The sequence below is a fragment of the Scophthalmus maximus genome, chromosome 1 (assembly GCF_022379125.1).
Source record: "Scophthalmus maximus strain ysfricsl-2021 chromosome 1, ASM2237912v1, whole genome shotgun sequence".
Lineage (NCBI taxonomy): Eukaryota > Metazoa > Chordata > Actinopteri > Pleuronectiformes > Scophthalmidae > Scophthalmus > Scophthalmus maximus.
This window is the reverse complement of record NC_061515.1, coordinates 7875001-7893849: the sequence shown is the minus strand read 5'-3', so window position 1 is coordinate 7893849 and position 18849 is coordinate 7875001. Positions and strand designations below refer to the sequence as shown.

Here is an 18849-nt window from a genome sequence, read left to right as displayed (position 1 = left end):
TAATCATATATCACTTATATTCTAATTAAAGTTGATTTAAAGTATATTTTTTAGAATCTACATGCCATATATTCTAATAATACCAACCCCCTAATACAATTTGATTAAGGATTGATTGGTTGATTGATTTTATCAGAATAGCAACAGTATTATGAAACATTGCCATTGTTTAAATTTCAAAGGAAGCCGTACACCACCAGAGCACAAAGATTGTCTTTGGTCAATTTTTGACCCAACAATTATAAGGATGCTTTTCCTTGTGTCTCAATCTACTTTCTTTCTTTCTTTCATTCTTTTATAAATGTCTTCAATTCAAACACACTTAATGTCAAACTTTGATGGACCAATTATCTTATTAATGATGCTCTGATTCTTGTCAATGTAAGGAGCCACATCAACATGACGTGTTATGCGTTGCCATGTCATATCATATCATGTAGGATCACTGGAAGTTGTGACTGAGCTGGGTTTTATTAAAGGGCTTTAAGAATGATGTTATATATGAGTAGACGTATATTTACATTTAGGGTCGAAATACATCACACAGCATCAGTCAACATTTCACCAGTACAGAATATGGCAGTCTGAATTTAAAAGGGAAAAAAAGTCATTTACTGTTGGAGCTCATACTTTGGTGTAATCTGTGATTCTCTGTATTATAAGTATTTGGACAGTGACACATTGTTCGACGTTTTAATTACCCTGGATGTGAAATGAAAGTAGTTATTTAATTGTGCACTCCATATGGCTGAATATAGCCTTTAATTAAAGCTGCCAGTCTTTTACCTCATAATTACTGTGTCATTTCATTTTCAGTAAAGTAATAACAGTAGGGAGTCAAAATATCAAACAATGTGTCACAGTCTAAAATCTGTCTGCAGCTCAGCAAATTACTTTCCGTTGACTTACATCTGTGGTAATGAACTCTTCAGTGTCATTAATGTGCTTGACAGTTAACTCACCCCGGGTGATCATTGGATCCTTATAAAGGTTGGAGAGCTATTGCAGGAAGTTTGTGTAAAACTATGAGTCTGTAGAAACAGGAAAGCATTTGTAAGAAAGTAAAATGAGAGATATGAGATAAAATGAGAACACTGCTCAAGAGATTGATGAAAATGTGAATACAAACATGGTATGTTTATGACATGTAAACCATTGTCTTAATCTGATAATGCCGCAGCGTGTCCTTGCTGTATTATTTTTACTAGCCCCACTTTTCCAGTCCCTCACTGCTGGCTTTTGCCAATGCTCTGTGTCAACAACTGCACAGCTTATAACATTTAACACCACCGTCAAAGTAGAGGCTGCCCTGTTAATACCTTGTCAACATAGTGATATACTGAAGGAGGGTTTCAAAATTAAGGAAGCTAATTTTGCGTACGACTGCAAACCATGTTTAGCTACAAATACACCTTTCTTTTTAAAGGTTGCAGAGCCCGGTTGGGCTCCGGTGGTTTCAGGGCATGGTCACATTCTAAATTCTTCTGAAAGCGGGGTCTCTATGTTGGCCCCATTGTTGTCAACATTGGGTTTATGACAAACAGCTCAGCAGTTGTGTCTCGTTCCAACGTGCAAGTTTATCCCAATAACTTGAAGTTAAATCTTGAACCCCCTCAAATCTTGAACATGAACAGATGTGAAAAGCCCTCCTTCTGGGTTTTCTTAATAAAGTACCAGACAACTCAGTAAATACTGCTTCTTGAAACACGTCCCTGACGGCAGCCAAAAGAAAATTATCCACTGACCAGACTAGCTGGACTGAAAGGACCTGGTTGATCCACTGCCAACACACACTTTGGCTAGCATTTCCTCCTTAATGTAACTTAAAGGCCAATTTGGATTGTAAAATGATATATATACCTCAATATTGGGTCATTATAATCCATTAGCTGAAATTGAAATGAAAGAAGAGGTCCAGGTTTCTGTAGACCTACAAAGTCTATGGTCTTCTTGAGGGACTGAGGACCGTATTTCTATTCGAATAATAGGTATAGCATCATATTACGCTCAAATGTTTTGTTTTATAGAAACTAGCTATGCTATAATGTCTATATGAATAATATTGCTATCTATATAAAGGTAACACTTGTGACATTTCAGCAGAGGTGAATAATAAAGTATAAATGTTATTGGGTCAGAGTAAATGAAGATGGAAGAAAACATAAATGAAAGATGTCATGTGTGCCTGAAAAAAATGTAATAATGCAGATGAAGCCTATTCCTCTTGAAATCCATAGAACAACATCTGAACATAATCTGTGCCAACTTTCATGCTGACAAAGTTCCATGTGAGGTTTCTCACTGCAAAACTCATTTAATTTCCTCTCCATATCTCTTTAAGTGTGTATTACATCTAAAAGAAGGGTTTTAATGAAGACAGGTGAGCATCTGTCTCTCCATAAACGATCTTTGTAGTGCAAGGTAATGTTGTCAGACCTTCGAACAGACTCAACCGTGTATCGCAGCATCGCAAGCTGGGTGATTGACACGTCTACAGAACCGTCAGAGCCAGTAGAATCGACGGACAGCATCAAAGGACACCATTCGCGAGGGGGCGAACCCACTGTGACGCCTTTTTCCCCGACGACGTTTGACATGCGGCTTCCGCCTGTGTAGTCGAAGTAGGACGGACCAGGCGGAGTAATATCTTGGAATGACGAGCGGTCTTTGTGCTCGCTAACGGCATTTGATTTATGGATCAAAACACAAACTTTTCCTGCAAACACTTCCACGGTAAGACACAATTTATGAATTGTCGCTGTGTTGATACAAACATTGGTCAGCGGCTGGCAAGCTGAATGTTTGTCTGAGAGTTAAAGAGGAAGGATAGCGTTGGAATATAGAGAGGCTGGGCGTTAGCATGGTATGTAGCTGGTGTTGTTAGCATGTTGGTAGCAGCAGCAGCTATCGAGTCTGACATCGGTGATATATTATCATTTGAAGTTGTCGTGTTTATGGGATTTGCTGACTTGGCTGCTTGGTGTTTTAATTGTGTTTTGTGTCGGTGACGAGGGTTGACGTTGGCCGAGCGTCTCCTCGTTCTGTGCAGATGCCGTGTGGCTGCATAGCTTCATGTTTAGCATGTAGCATGTTTTGATGCAAACATTTTTTTTGTGTGCTCTTCTTCGGCTGCTTATTCGATGACAGTTGGTCGGAGCGTTATAATAAACGCACCATTGGAATCAGTGAACTTCGGAGCTTTCAGTTCACGTGAAGCCTGTGTTGTTAGCTTGGAATGTCACGACTGTCACGTGGACATATGGGACATGTGCACTTTTAGTGTTTATGCGATAATGCTGAATTGGTTGCTTGTTGTTTGATTGTGTTTCATACAGTTGTAAATGGTTGATATTGAGGTGCAGCCGGGTTTCTAACCGTTCTGTGAATATGCTGCATGGCTATATTACATCATGTTGAGAAATATGACGAGTGATTTGGTCCAATTGTGTCGGAACTAAGGCCCCGATTAGGTTCCTATGGATCAGGTCGAAGAGGCCGATTTTTTAAATTATTATTTTATATTCATCATCATCATCATTATCATTATCATTTGCTCAGATTTCACATCACATGAATGTGCACTTGACAGCGCTGATACAGAGATAGGAATAAACAGGGCCAAACAATGTATAAATAACCTTTGGTAACATACATAGCAATCATCCAGAGGATAATAAAGGAACAAATCTCATCACTTGTTGTCCACGTAACATTTCAGATGTTGTTGAAGCTTTTCCGTTTGTTTTTTTTTCTAAGTGAACCAGGTAGAAGGTGTGGCAAAAGACACCGGGTAAACTCCATCACACATAGACACTTGCTTGCATGTGTCCGTAAACACACACAGGGGTACCAGGACAAAAAACAAACCCCAAATAATACTGCGCTCTCCCTCCACGTCTCTCATAATACAAGGCTGCTCGACAGGCCGGTGCAGTGTGTGTGCTGCACAGGGGGGAGTCTCCTACTGCTGCTGAACACAAAATTGTATTACTGAAGGCTGCACTGTGCACAGTGCCTCCTTATTCCTCCCCCTGTGTCTGTCCTCATATTAGAAATGTTTTCAGTCGCCAATAAAAGCATAATGCGGTCTTATACATGCTGCATTTGCAAGTGAATTGCGGTGCCCCATATCGCCTATGATGGTAATCAGAAAATAAAAAACCTGGTGCTACGCGAGGAAGAATAGCCAGTCCAATATCGAGTGTGATTGTGCTGAATGTTATCTGATGGAGATGTTGGAAATAGAACCTCAGCGTGTGTAGACTGAATGCCACACAGTGCTCGGCCATATGGGTACCAATAAGACACAGGCATATGTAACAGCAGGAGCAAATTATTCTTAAATTATAGCCACAGCATCGCTTGCATGCGAAAACCATAAGTAAATGGGACAAGCATATGGTGCGGAATAACTGAAGAGCATGTTATGTGGGAAGGACGGTTAAATTGTTTATGAAGGGATGTGTGTGGCGTCCTTTGTGTTGTCAGTGAACAGCATATCAATTCTCTTCCTCTCCGTCTCATTTGTGTCATCTCATTTTTATCCCAATCAAACCTCCATTTCACATTTCATTCATATCTCTCCTCTGCCTCAACCTATTATTATTTCCCCTGTTTGTATTTCTCAGCATCTCCTACTCTCTTCCTATTTTACTCTTGATCTCTCTCCGAGTATTTCTTTCCTCCCCCTACCCATACAGCATATCTTGATTCCATTATGCACAAGGCAGGATCTGAGGTAATGCATCCCTCAAATTACTCCTGTAGATGTTTATTTCTCTAAAATCTTAAAAAAGAAAGAAAGATACAAAATGACTTACTCTCCAACTGCTATTGGGATCTTTTAAGCACATTGCTAACATCTCAAACGCTGACAGTCAGGTGACATGTGTACAGTATGCTGCTTGCTGACTAAAATAACAGAAAACATAACAGTGGAAGATAGAAGGGGCATAGCGAAAAGAAAGGCGATATTAGCGAAAAACAAACATGCAAGAATTGAGTTGGGAAATGAGAGGGAAGGGAAAATGCATCAGAAGAAGGTGAAACGGAGTGAAGAAGACATGAGGGTAAAAGGAAAGGAGGTGAAAAAAGTACTGTCAATAGATTCTTAAAAAAATTTAAATGTTGAGCTTCCATCGTTATTATCAGATTGAGGAGAATTTTTTTTTTATTGATCCCCACAGTGATACATGTAAATGTAATGTGATCACACCCAGTAAAATCAACAAATCTGATAGGAAAACAAATCTGAAAAATATTAGCTGTATATTTTTAATACATTATTTGTTCTGCATACACAATAAAAGATCTAGTTATTATAGCTTACTTACATTAATTGCTGTAGCTTCCAAAAAATGGTGTGATGCTATAGATTTTCTCCAATGGAATATAGAGACCAACATATTCCTTCGTATATATATATATATATAAAGATTACTGTAGTCGTGTAAGTTTGATGTACTGTACAGGCTTTGGGAGCAGCTCATGATTTTAAAACCTGAGGTTTTTGTTGTTGTTTCTCGTTGGAAAACCTGCCCTGTCATGGGAAGCAGATCTGTATTTACTGCTCCGACATATGCGAGTTCAGCGGTGGATGGACGCAGCCAGCTCAACTCCACTTTCCCACAGTGCTCTTTCATTCTTTCTTTCCTTCTTTCCTCACTCTACCTTCTTCCCATCCACCTCTCCCTCCTGCTGTTTTCCCATGCTGTCATGTCCACAGCTGCAGCAGACCTGGCAGCTCTCTCTCTCTCTCTCTCTCTCTCTCTCTCTCTCTCTCTCTCTCTCTCCCTCTCCCTCTCCCTCTCCCTCTCCTCTTCCTGTCCCCGTCCTGGCCTCCAGTGGGAGGGTCTTGGTTCAGTTTCTGTTGAGTTGTGTGTTCTGTTGTGTAACACGCACTAAATGCAACTGATTTTCATTCTTTACCATCTGTTTAGTCAATTGAATTTATTTTATTTTTCCATTTTCCACTTCGACACTCCAGCTGAAGACAGTACCATCCCTCTGGATTTCGTTAAATGTATCCCCATGTATCTTTGACTTAACAGCCTCCCCTCTGTCTGTCCTTATCTCCAGCCGTGCTGCACATCAGCTCCTTGTTATCTATTCGTACTTTACGTGAGACCTGCATGAAAAGGCAGCTTTTATCTCGGCAGAAACTGCTTTGCAAGCAACTTTTCGACAAGGCAATAATACTTAATTCCTAATACCTCTGGCATTGTTACAAAGCCTCATACGACACAGTAATAGCCGCCGCTTGAGGGACGCTTTTATGGGTTTGTTTTTGGTTCAGATGCTATCTTTCTTTATTTTCCTGTACTTTTCAGCAGTTAAACTGTGGCGCAACATATCTGATCTGAATCTGGTAAATGAGCCTTACAGCTCCAGCTGCTGACGAGGCCAGACACGTACAGAGAGGTCATTGCGTTGTAGCCCCAGGAAAACAAGCACTGGACACTGTCGCCACATCATCATTAAAGCACAGATCTAGGACTGTGATACATATTCTGTGGCATGGTTTACCTCAATCTTAAATGATTAATGATTCCTCCAGATAATTGGATATTCTCTTTTTGTCGAATAGATAAACCTTTAAGCAGTTGATGTCATGGAAGAAGTGAGCGTGCACTCGGTCAGCTTTTAAGATTGTTACCGTAGAGTGATGATTAGCTTGTTGTCTGAGCATAACAAATAATTTAAATGGGAAGATTAGTTTTTTTCTCTCCTAATGTTCCATGACAATCTCTTCGACTACTGTACAGTGTTGATTTTCTTTACTTTTAAATAGATTCTCTGAAGCACATGTGGACCCATGTCCTGCTAAGCTGCTATTTGCTATCGAACGGCGAATGCCCGTGTCTCTGACAACATTATCAGACATGGGTAGATCAGCCAAATGACTTCAGGAATGTTCAGGTATTTCAACAGAAATTCCTTTTCAATCCGTCCTAACCACGTGCGTCCTTCACAGCAGCCTTGCTTCTCTCAGGGCCACGTTGGATGTAATCACGGGCCCGCAGACGTCTTTCACCAGACTCTAGACGATGAATGATAACGTTCATAATCTGACATTAGCACTTTCCTCTCCTCTGTAATAAACAACCTCAATAACAGAATAGCTCAACACACTGCCTCACATTTACTTACAAACAGGACCCGCTTCAGAAATGTTTAGAGCTGCAACATTTCCATATGTCTGTTACAAGTTGTTTAACAGAGTTAAGTTGTTTAACAGGTAATGGAAATTGTGCAATAGTCTCACTATACACTTGAAAATGGAAAATTACCAGCATTGCAGACTGCCAGTAAATGTACCACAAATTCTGTTCCCAGCTGACCTCTGAGGAGACGAATTTGTCTTCTTACAAAAAGATGTGGAAAGGGAGATAGAGAGAGAAAAAAAGGGGAGAAAAAAAAGGCAAAACCAAGGCAAAGGAGATTGATCGATGAGATTTTGAATAAGAGGACAGATGTGTGGATACAAATAGGTTCTTCCTAAATACGATTACAAAGAATATTCAGTTTATATGATGAAGCACACGTCCACCCTGCTCAAGCCTATGTGTGATTTTCTGATATGAGAGATGACTGGTGGTGTTAATTGCATTTTAGCACAGCAGGGTTCATCATGCTGTTAATTATACATGCGCTGTCTGGGTTCCTTTTTTTTTTGTCACACACGCACACATACATACACACACACACACACGCACACACACGCACATAAAGCTAACCTGACCTGAACTCGTTAAAGAAAAAAAAAACATACAGCAAGAGGAGCAAAATGAAACACATTAACATTGAAATGAACAAGGATGGAATGAAAATTACATGTATTTCATTTGTACCTAACTGAAGTAACTACACACACACACACACACACACACACACACACACACACACACACACACACACACACACACACACACACACACACACACACACACTGCCTTTTCCCAAACACAAACCACATAAAAGCACAGTTGGGTGTGTGTCTGTCTGTTTTGTATCACACAACTTAATTCTTGCCCAAAGTCTCAAATTTAGATGTCCTGCCTTTTATTATATTGGCATTAATTATCAAAATGATAGGGATCTGATCCTGTGTCGTGTGTGTGTGTGTGTGTGTGTGTGTGTGTGTGTGTGTGTGTGTGTGTGTGTGTGTGTGTGTGTGTGTGTGTGTGTGTGTGTGTGTGTGTGTGTGTGTGTGTGTGTGTGTGTGTGTGTGTGTGTGTGTGTGTGTGTGTGTGTGTGTGTGTGTGTGTGTGTGAGTGTGTGTGCACATACACACCTCCCTAATCTTGCTTAGTAAGAAGTTAGAAATGCTAATTATACAGTGACTCTGCAGTCATCTTGGGATTCGCTTCATATAACAGCTTCTTTCTTTCAAGATATGGTGGTCTAAGCATCAAGAAAGACAGATCTTACAAGATCACCTACATTTTATTTCATACATGCTATAATAATGTGTGTCTATAGTGCAAAGGTGCAAATGTGAGTCTTGAAATACTATACAGTATGTTGACCGAGAAAAGCATCAGATCAAGTAAGTCAAAAGTGTAGCTCTTTTCAGTTATGGGCTGGGACGTTTTGGTTGTGAACGATCGTGTCAAACCTGTGACGTGTATATTCTTTAACGAACAGACGCCAGACAGGAATGAGAGCAAACCACAGGTTTCGAATGGAGATCTGACACATCGCCATGTGATTATTTGCCTACAGCTAACTTTAATCTTCAAATCTTATGCTCCTCTTCAACACAATCTCTCAGACGAGCTAAAATGTATGTGTCTGCAATATGGCATGTTGATTGGTTTATGGCTGTTATTATTTCTTTAATCATGCTCACACAACATTGCTTAATATCTCTCACCTCACTGACCATCTCTTACTTTTTCCTCAGTGTTTGTCTCTTTTCACTTTCCTTGCTCTCTGCCTTTGCTGTATATACGTATCCCACCACTCTTTATCCCTATCGCTTTTAGATTAAGTAGTTCAGAGGCAGAACTCCAAGGGAAAGGCCATAGTCCTGCACACACACACACACACACACACACACACACACACACGGACACACACACACACACACACACGGACACACGGACACACCTTACAGGGAGGGAGCTCCGCTGTGTTCCGGAGACTAGAGGGGGTTCTGAGAGCAAAAATAATGAGCTCATCAGTTCAAACTGGAGGTGGTGTTGGCAACACACACACACACACACACGCACACATGCAGAGACATAGATTTCTTTTTTCTGTCTATCCCATATACAGACAACCAGGCAATTACCACGATCCATGCTCGGTAGGATATTCCATCTCTCACCAGCCGGCTTCACCGTGACTCACTGTAAAGACTCTGGGCTGCTGAAGAGATTGCTCCCATGCATGCACCCCCCCCAACCTAACACACACACACACACACACATATATATACACTCTTTCTTGTTGTATGAAGTTTAAAAAACCCAGTGCCTGTGCGTCTCGTGTCACAGTTTGTGTTTGGCACCTTTGCTGTTTGTGGAGAAGCGCAAACGTGTTTGTCAGTCTGCTCGCGGAGATCCGCTATTGTGCAGCACTCATAAGGAGATTTTCAGTCGCATCCTTGTGTATTAATTTAAGTTTTTTGGTGGCAGGGATATTGCACATGTGCATGTCTGAATGCATACATGTCATTATGAGAGTGCAGATCACGATGAGCAGGAGAAGCGAGAGGCTGGTGATGGAATGTTTTCAAGAAGCCACGGCTTGTTTGTTTGAAGTGGAGATTATCATTTGAATGAACTGCCGGAACCCAGAGTCAAAGCCAGGCGGTTTTAGAAACAGAGGTCATGAACTGGTAGATATTGCCTTGCTGTTCTTTTGGGTGGGTGGTCTAAATCTAGACAAATGGAGATAAAAAATCAAGCAAAAAGAAACGTATTAAATGCATGAATAAGTTTAATAAATTTAAACTTATTAGGATGTTTCATTGGAATCAGTCATGATGAATGTAATAATTAGGAAAGGAAATACTGTTATGGGAAACTCTCCATGCAGTACATTGCTAGGGATTGTAGATGTCGTCCACAAAGTTCAGTGTACACATTTCAATTATTAGTGTCACCAATGCCTCTTCACAATCCGTGATGTCCAGTAAGGCCACTGAGCAGCCATGTTTAACCCCACTTAATTAAACAAAAAGACAATGAATTTGACCCAAACAGTCGATTCCAAGTTAATAAACATTAGGTGGTTTGTGACGAGTCAGTAATAGTTCTCAGCTCAGGCCCATTTGGTTAGATTGAGATTTCTTCGTTGTAGGAAAACGCAAAGACAGAAGATCTCTTGTGGACTATTGATTCCATTGTCCGTTGTGTTCTTTCCGGTGTATCTGCTAATCTCTTAGTACTCCTGCTTCCTCTTCATGTACAGACGCCTCTCTTCTCTTCTCCCTTCCTCTATCCCTCTGTTGCCAGGTGTTTGGTGGTGTAATGATAGGCTGCTATGTGGTCTCACAGCTCTGGGTTATTAGATCCAATATAATTTCCAAAGTAATAAACGGAAGACAGTGCTTGTGTATATTTTATTCTTTGTCTTTATTTTTTTCATTACTCCCAGAACGTATTAACAAGCTTACCTTTTTTATCCTTACAGGCTCAAGCTTAATTACATTCAGGAAAAACGTCACCATCAGCCACAGAGCTGAATAAGTAAAGGAGGCTTTTTTGATTAAGACCAAAGTTTCTGTTTTGGGTTCCATTTTTATTAGCTAATATCTGGATTCTCTGTGATATCCTCCATGACTGGAAGCTGAGATGTATTTCTCAATATTCTCATATTCATATGGAAGGTTAAGCTCTCCAAATCCAGGATGGGGAATATTTGGCAAGCAAAATGTCACATTGCAATATGGCATTAACTCATTGATATTGAAGTACTCATTATGCAAGTTATCAACTTTTTCTCTCCAACTGGTGCCTCTGCGTATTTGTGTGTGTGTGTGTGTGTGTTTTTATGCAGAGGTCAGTGTGTCTAATCATCAAATGCATCTTTTCCTGAACACATGCAAGCAAAAAACAGCAAAACAATACAAACAACCCCACTCAGCTCTCTGTTATTGATATTGATATATTGTTATGAAATTAAAAAATGCTTATGGAGGCTAAATGCACATTTCTATTACTTCTTTGTTCGGCAACTTTAGATGGTAGGTTCAGAGGACAGTGGGCAGTTTACTGGGCGATGCACAATTGAATAGCTTCATACCTTGTATTATTATAATTCAAAAGGAACATGTTCCTATTTAATAAAGGTAAAAAAATAGAACTGGACACCCTGCAATTACGTCAGCTGACAACTGTCATTAAACAAATTATTGCTCACGTTCTTCTACTGTGTTTTCTGTCAGCTCCCTTTACTGCAGACTTTTAAAAAACAATTTATTTTTTACTTTGCAGACCTTTTATATACACAAAAAACCTTTATGACACACTTTAGGAAAGGAAAAGAAGTGAAGACTCATAATATTAAATTAGCTGCTTCCTAAAAACAAATCAGACAAAAGAAATAAGTGATAACTCACTTCTGTTGTTTTTTGACGCTCAACTAAGAGTTCCAGATATGGGCTTAAACTGAGTTAATGTTGGGTGAGGTCATGATGCGTTGCCACGTGGGAAGAACATGGCATCACATGAATATGAAGATCCTCTATAGACATGTGTGGTCCATATTAATAAATAAAGAAGGAAGGCAGAGGGAGAAGAATTACAACATCTGAGAAGTGAGAAAGAACGTAAAGTGTGACGGTTCAAATGTTGAACGAGAAGCCAACCAAGGATTAGGTACTTTAAAATTCAAATCTAAAATTCAAACATTGACTATGGATGATTGATTCATTGTTATGATTAATAAGTCATTGGTCTACAGTCACATTTTGAAAAGATTACTTGAGAGATATTGTTGTCATCTAGATCTGCAACTGGAATGCCAAATAGGTGATTCATAATTAGTTCATATTCCACTGTTCCTTTTAGATGATCATGAATGTTTTATTGACAACAAGTCAAAGACAGAAGTACATTAAAAATGAACATCATCCTGGTTAATGGTCTCCATGTTTGCAGAAGACAATACGCCTGTGTCCTTATATATATAATGTGAGATGTACTTATATAATACTGGATATCACAGAGAATATAATATCATATTTTTATAAGTGTCTTCACTGAGGCAGGAGTAACTTGTGATTGCGCCATAAGAGGAATGCGATTTTGGGTGATCATATCCTTAACGCTTTGCATAATCTATAACCTTTTGATGGTCATCTTACATGGAGTTTTGTGTCTGATGAATGAACGTGTCCTCATGTGAATACTGTCATGTGGATTCAAAATGAAGCCAATTCATGACATTACTGGTCTGTAAAACCTCATCTCTTTACAAATAAACATTCATTAACTGATTTACATACATTTTTTTATAGAAGGTAAATTTACCCTCTCAACATCCAGTCTTACATTTTACAATGCTGTCCAAATATTTTGCTTGTTTCTTGACTCGTAAAACTCAATTAAACAAAATATTAGACCAAAAAAAGACAACAACTGAGATTCAAGGTTTTTACACAAAACTGACAATGAAAAAAACAAATAAATAATAAATACCACAACCCATTCTGAAGCTTACTTTTCTTTTCATGAATACTGATGTGAACTAGAATCCATTTGCAGCCGCACGTTCACTCAGTCTGCAATTTATGATTCAAGCTGTAACTACCTCATTTGATCCCATCCTTGTTATGCTAATTTCTTCTCACAATGGTAGCAAATCAGTTTGATTTAACTGTGCAAACTGTGTGAGTAGAGGACTGTGTGTGTGTGTGTGTGTGTGTGTGTGTGTGTGTGTGTGTGTGTGTGTGTGTGTGTGTGTGTGTGTGTGTGTGTGTGTGTGTGTGTGTGTGTGTGTGTGTGTGTGTGTGTGTGTGTGTGTGTGTGTGTGTGTGTGTGTGTGTGTGTGTGTGTGTGTCACACAGCATACAGTTGTCAGAGAAGTGAGAGGTGTTTTTGTGCCAAAGCTCCCAATCTGCATTTTGATGTCATTAGTTTGCCACATCAAGCTGCTTCAGTGGCACTTTAAATCCAGATTTTGTTTTCAAGAGCACTACATGGAATATGGGATGAAATGTTTTAAAAGCATTAAAAAAGACCCCCATAATGAAATCATATATTATTTTAGATATTGGTTGTTTAGTTTTCCAAATTTTGGTGATGACTGTTTTTCTAAAATAAGCATGGTGAGAAATTGAAAAAGCAAATGTTGGCTTATTTGCTGTTTAGGGGAAATAATGTCTCTTGGCTGTGCTTCTCTGCTTTTCGGCTACGCAGCCTTCATCAGTGTCAAACCAAAAACATTTTGTCCTTGTGTATTCTTTAAAAACAATGTTGCTTTCTTTTATCTGCCACACTCTTTTTTAGACCTTTGCCTCACCTGAATGTCTTTGAATTATTGCAAGATCATACAGCTGAGTCACACAATTTGCCATATTGAGGAATATCTGGCCTTTTATTAAAAGTGAGGTGGTGCCCTCTTTGTTCATGTCAAATCATGTTTTCTGCACTTAAATTCATGCCTGCACAGTTTGCACAAAGTCATATCCAGGAACATATTATAAACAGAAGAAAACATGGCTAAGGTTGTCTAATTCTCCTGACCTTTTACTGCAATATCAAAATGTGCTGTATTTGACAATGATATGTTAAGTTCATTATCTCAACAATGAACACGTGGCAATGAAAGCACAATTTTTTTGAGCCTTGGTCATCTTCTTCCAAGGAGCCCGCCATGTTGCACAGCCATGTTTGAAGAGTAGTCCAGAAAGGACAAACTTGGGGTCTTCTTTTGCATTATTGTGTCACCTGAAGGCCACACTACATCCTGCACCTTTGGTAAGGGAGGGGGGACAGAAGAAGTGTCCAGTTGTTGGAATCTGCAGATTCACCTTGAGATGCCACTAAATCCTCCACACTTCTCCTGGGAGTGGAAGACATATCCTTAGAGAGAAATGTGGGCGTGAGTGAGATATTAAAATAGAAAGTACAGGTGAATCTATCTAAGCTGTCTGATATATATATATATATGTGTGTATATATATATATTATACTGGAATCTCTGGAGCATGAGTTTGAGGGAAAACATACCAGAAAGACAGACAGTGATTGAGTTACCAGCCAAGTGATACAGTAGTCTCTCTTTGTCGGTCAGAGCTGGAGGCATGGAGCTCAGTCAGTGTACAGTATATCACTGTGGATAGTTTTGAGTCAATATTGTGTCATATTTTGAGGAAATCTGGAACGACAGTCTTGACAAAGTAGACGTTTTTAACTGACTTGATTTTAGAAAGACGTTGCCCTTCACTGTAACACACAGCAATCCACTTTGCCATTCAAGTTTGCAGCGGGACGACACTCGTAGCTTGTCAGCTATTGCCCATCCTACTCTTATAGTTCACCCACTATCACTCTTGCCAACAGCAACACACAGAAGCGATGCTGCCACTTCCTGCACCACTTGTCGGACAGAGTGATGAAAGTGAGACAGAACATGGCAGTCACTCGCTCACACTCGCTCGCCCTGCACAGTGTTCCTGCTGCTCACCACCTCAGATAATAAATACACCATAAAAAACCAGCTCCTTCTCTTCTTCATTCAACACGTGTTATTATACGACTGCAAGAGCCTCTTAAACTCAAGTATACCATTTCACAGACTCCACTAACCTGACAACAGACTGCTCGTTCACAATATTTAGCTTTTCCACTTTAGGCAACAGGAAGCCCCTTTTAGTAATGTCAAGGGTCCAAGTTGGGTTGTATTTTCTGTAGTTCTGGCTAATATGAACAGATAAAAATATGGATGGGACCGGAAACACAAGCACTCAGGAAATCACACTGTTTACCCGTAAGTTGCCCAGACTGTCAGTTGTAAACATCCATCATTGCACACAGATCAACAGACCTGGTTCAACTTTAACCTTAGTAGTAGTAGGTCTGGCTCAACTCTCAGCGTGTTGACAGCCTGTAGGACTGTTTGGCGGCCCATGTTTCTTGCCCCATCGGGCCCATTCTGAGAGATGTTTCTGTCAAGCAAGATCTCGGCATTTAGTGTGGAGAGTAAACTGTTTTTGTGACCCGTCAAAACGACTGTGAAATCACAGCCTAAGTTTTCAATAAATAACAGTTTTCCTTCAAGCCCTATCTGTCAGTCAAAGAGTTGTATTTAATACCCCTCTATGTCGGGTGAATGGAGACGCTCACAGGGACCTCTCCACAGTTGAGATCCAAAAACTCTGGGTATGCAGTCTATCTATCTATCTATCTATCTATCTATCTATCTATCTACAGTACTTTCCTACCTACCTACCAACCAACCAACCAGCCTAACTGTACTGCTTTGCATAGATTCATGTGCATGTGTTAAAAACAACACAACTCACAAACCATAAGACAAATAAATCATATCTAACAATAATACAGTAAGGAATGAAAATAAGCCTCTTCACAGCACTGTGTTTTGTAAAGACAGTGTTAAATAGTAGGTGGTAGTTAAGGAAAAAGGCTGTGTGTTCACACACTGAAGTAGCCCCTGTGAAGCACTTGCTTGCGTTCTAAATCAGGCCCGCTAAGCCCGGTCACCTCTGTGAACACGTTACTCTACACTGACTCGAGCAAGAAATGTGTTCTCTCATCCTGAAACACAGGTTTAAAGTATTTGCCTCACATGGAGGCTCAAGAACATGAGCACATCGCTGCTCTTACCTGCAGACCTGCTCTTACCCCTTTCGTCTCCGTATCATGTCGTCCAAGAATAAAAATGAAGGAAAATTACAGTATGTTTATGTGACTTATTAGTTTTTCGCATTAAATCATCATTTGAATCTGTGCGCTGTTTTGTTGAGTTCACGAACCACGAATCAATAAAGACGTGGGCTAGTAATGTTGCAATGAGCAAAGCTGTGAAATTAAGTTTTGGAATTCAAGGTTGAAATTAACACAAGTGAAGCATCGAGACAGAAAGAACGGCAACACGGAATTAATCCTTAAACCCATAAAATCCCCAGGAATGAGAAATAAGGGGTTGAATCGTTTCAACAAGGTTTGAGTTGAGCTGGGCCCACGTGTTTATCCTGAAATCTATTGTGCTCTCTCAGTATATGTCTGTTTCCAACACCCTAAATCTATCATGTTTCCTCTCTTCCCCTCCCCTCGCTTCTCTTTCTCTCTCACAATATAAATCAATTTTGGGCTTGAGGCTGCTGTGCCTCGCAGGCATCTCTCTCTTTGATAGTGTTCCCACCGCATCTTTGAGCGCATGTGTGTGCGATAGCACCCACCACAGCTGAACAGAGGAGCCGAGACAGATTTCAAACTTCTTTGTAGGATTTTGGTTCAAACTCAGCCCTGCTGTATCCAAAACGGCAACTTAAAGACACACACACACACGTACACATACACACACACACACACACACACACACACACACACACACACACGCACGCACGCGAGCACATCTCCATGCGTATGGGGCTTTGCAGAAAGGGGATGTGAAATTAGGAGTTTTGTTCTCCCGCTACACAAGTGTAGGCCTAGCATTAAAGTGATAGACAGACGCAGTCTGAAGAAGAGAAGACGCGAGGCAGTGCTTTGAAAGCAGATGTACCTAAAGGCACTGTCCCTTCAAAGAGTTGATTGCTCAAAGAATTTGATGAAAAAGTGTTTACAGACAGAAGGGAAGAGAGAAAATGATGCATAAATATGAGCGATGAGCAGATTCCCACATGTTGTAGTTAGGTGCACACACACACACACACACACACACACACACACACACACACACACACACACACACACACACACACACACACACACACACACACATAAATGCGCACGTGACCTCTCCTGTGTGCCTTTTCACAATGAAGAGAAACTTGGGAGTAGTCCAAGCTTTAACAGCATCTGTGAAATTAATTCACGTGTGACTCTGGAAGAGACATTTGATATTGCAACATTGCAAAGGTTAGGGGAAAACTTTTAATCGTTGACATGTCTTTCTCTTTCATTGGGAATTCACCGATAGGCATCCTCACATCATTTTGGCTTTGTAAGTTCCAAACGCACAGGAGCATGTTGGCTGCTTTTAGTTCCTGATAGTAGGTGAACTTGATATTTGACTACCCACTCTTTACAGTTAAAAAAAAATAATGTTTCTTGGCCTCACTATATCTCTTTTTTTCCACTGCTTGTCTTCACTGTACTCTGCCCAGCAGTGTAACCGAAGGAGCATGCAAAGCATTCTCTTTTGTCAGAAAGCCTCGGTCTACTTCTTGTCTTTCCATCTGATTGAGCATAGTTCATACCCTAAGATCATATGTTCCACAGAGTTGTCACTCACACCCCGGTCCTCGCATGCAACGGGCTGCAGCAGGTTGTGTGCTCATTGGAAGACTGCTACGGAGGCACCTCTCAAAGCTGCACTAAACCCCCCTGTGCTATTCTAAACTGCAACTGTAAACACATGTACGGAAAACTCGGCAATAATTGAGCGCGGAATGTCACACGCAAGCTGGCACCTTTGGCCACCTGTCTTGCAAGTGATCCCAGACTTTGAACTCACAACAACAGACTGCAGTCAAGACCTCACAGTGGGTCATGCCTGGTTAACCGTCTACGGCTTATCTTGTGTGGAATAGCTCCACCTGTTGACTGATGACTGCATAGCTGGGGCAACAGATTCCTGTTGGACATGCAACAGCCACAGGGGGAAGTCGAATGTGTGGTAAAGCCTATCTAACTAAGCTATTGGCAGTTTGATTTTCAAAAAATAACACTAAGAATGAAAGATCTGATTCGTTAGTCTGAATCTTTATTGGCACATGCAGTTATCTCACTGCCTACTCATGCTTTTCAGACCAGATGTTGTGTCCTCTATGATGTCAACTAAGGGCGAAGAGTCCAGTCTGAGTCAGACGTCCTCAGTAATTCCTACAAAACTGCTACATTTTGACAGGGTTTAATCATGATTTTGAAATAAACTTTAAATAGGACCTGTGAGTAAGGCTTTAATAACAGAATATCATATCAAATCTTGTAGCTGAACAGAGAAGTGGAGTTTTGTTTTTTAATATAACACGCAGTGTGCTATTGATCAGGGGTTACCACATTGTACCTCTGGTGTGGGTCACATAAATGTGCCCCTGCAATACCCCCAAACCAACCTTCTTTTTTTTCCCTTTCATTTTCTGTCCAATATAACATGATTATAAGGAGAATCAATGGACAAAATGATAAAAAAAACTCAATTTTTAAAAAAACCCAGTTGTGCAAGTGCTGTGATTGTATCCTCAACCTTTATTTCTGTTTTCCAGTGGTGTCCCTGAGGAGGTGTGTCTCGTATAGTCAGGCAATGCAATGACTTAAAGCTGGCAAAACATAAATAGAAAAAAATGGAAGGAACCCCGGTTTTTCTATTGAGATTATGAAATATGAACTTTGAAGGTGTTACAATAAGTCAAAGCATGACATCATGACATGCTCTGGCAGGCGTTGATGTCAGATTTTCTGCCACAGTCTTTAATGTCAGTGAGCCCCAGTGGGTGGAAGTGATTTCACAAGATTGCCTGGAAATAATGAGCTGATACATCTTCCAGGAGATATGATCTTTTACTTAAAATATCGTTCTAATGATAGGGTTTTTTGCCCCCTTTTTTTTTCTATAGTATAGAGGAATGAATAACTAGGAAGTTAACAGAAACGGAAAGATAAGTATTAAAGCTTGTGATTTATATCAAAATGCTGCACTACAGTGTGG

At 40.2% G+C, this 18849-nt stretch overlaps 1 protein-coding gene across 3 annotated transcripts in view; it reads left to right on the top strand.

Moving 5' to 3' along the window:
- The first annotated feature begins 2556 nt into the window (after window positions 1–2556).
- nrsn1 (neurensin 1) overlaps window positions 2557–18849 on the top strand; it is a 134984-nt gene continuing 118691 nt past the window's right edge. For all 3 annotated transcript variants that reach the window (XM_035621644.2, XM_035621641.2, XM_035621643.2), the window contains exon 1: window positions 2557–2733. The gene's annotated coding sequence lies outside the window, so the exon portion shown is untranslated. The remainder of the gene's footprint in view (window positions 2734–18849) is intronic.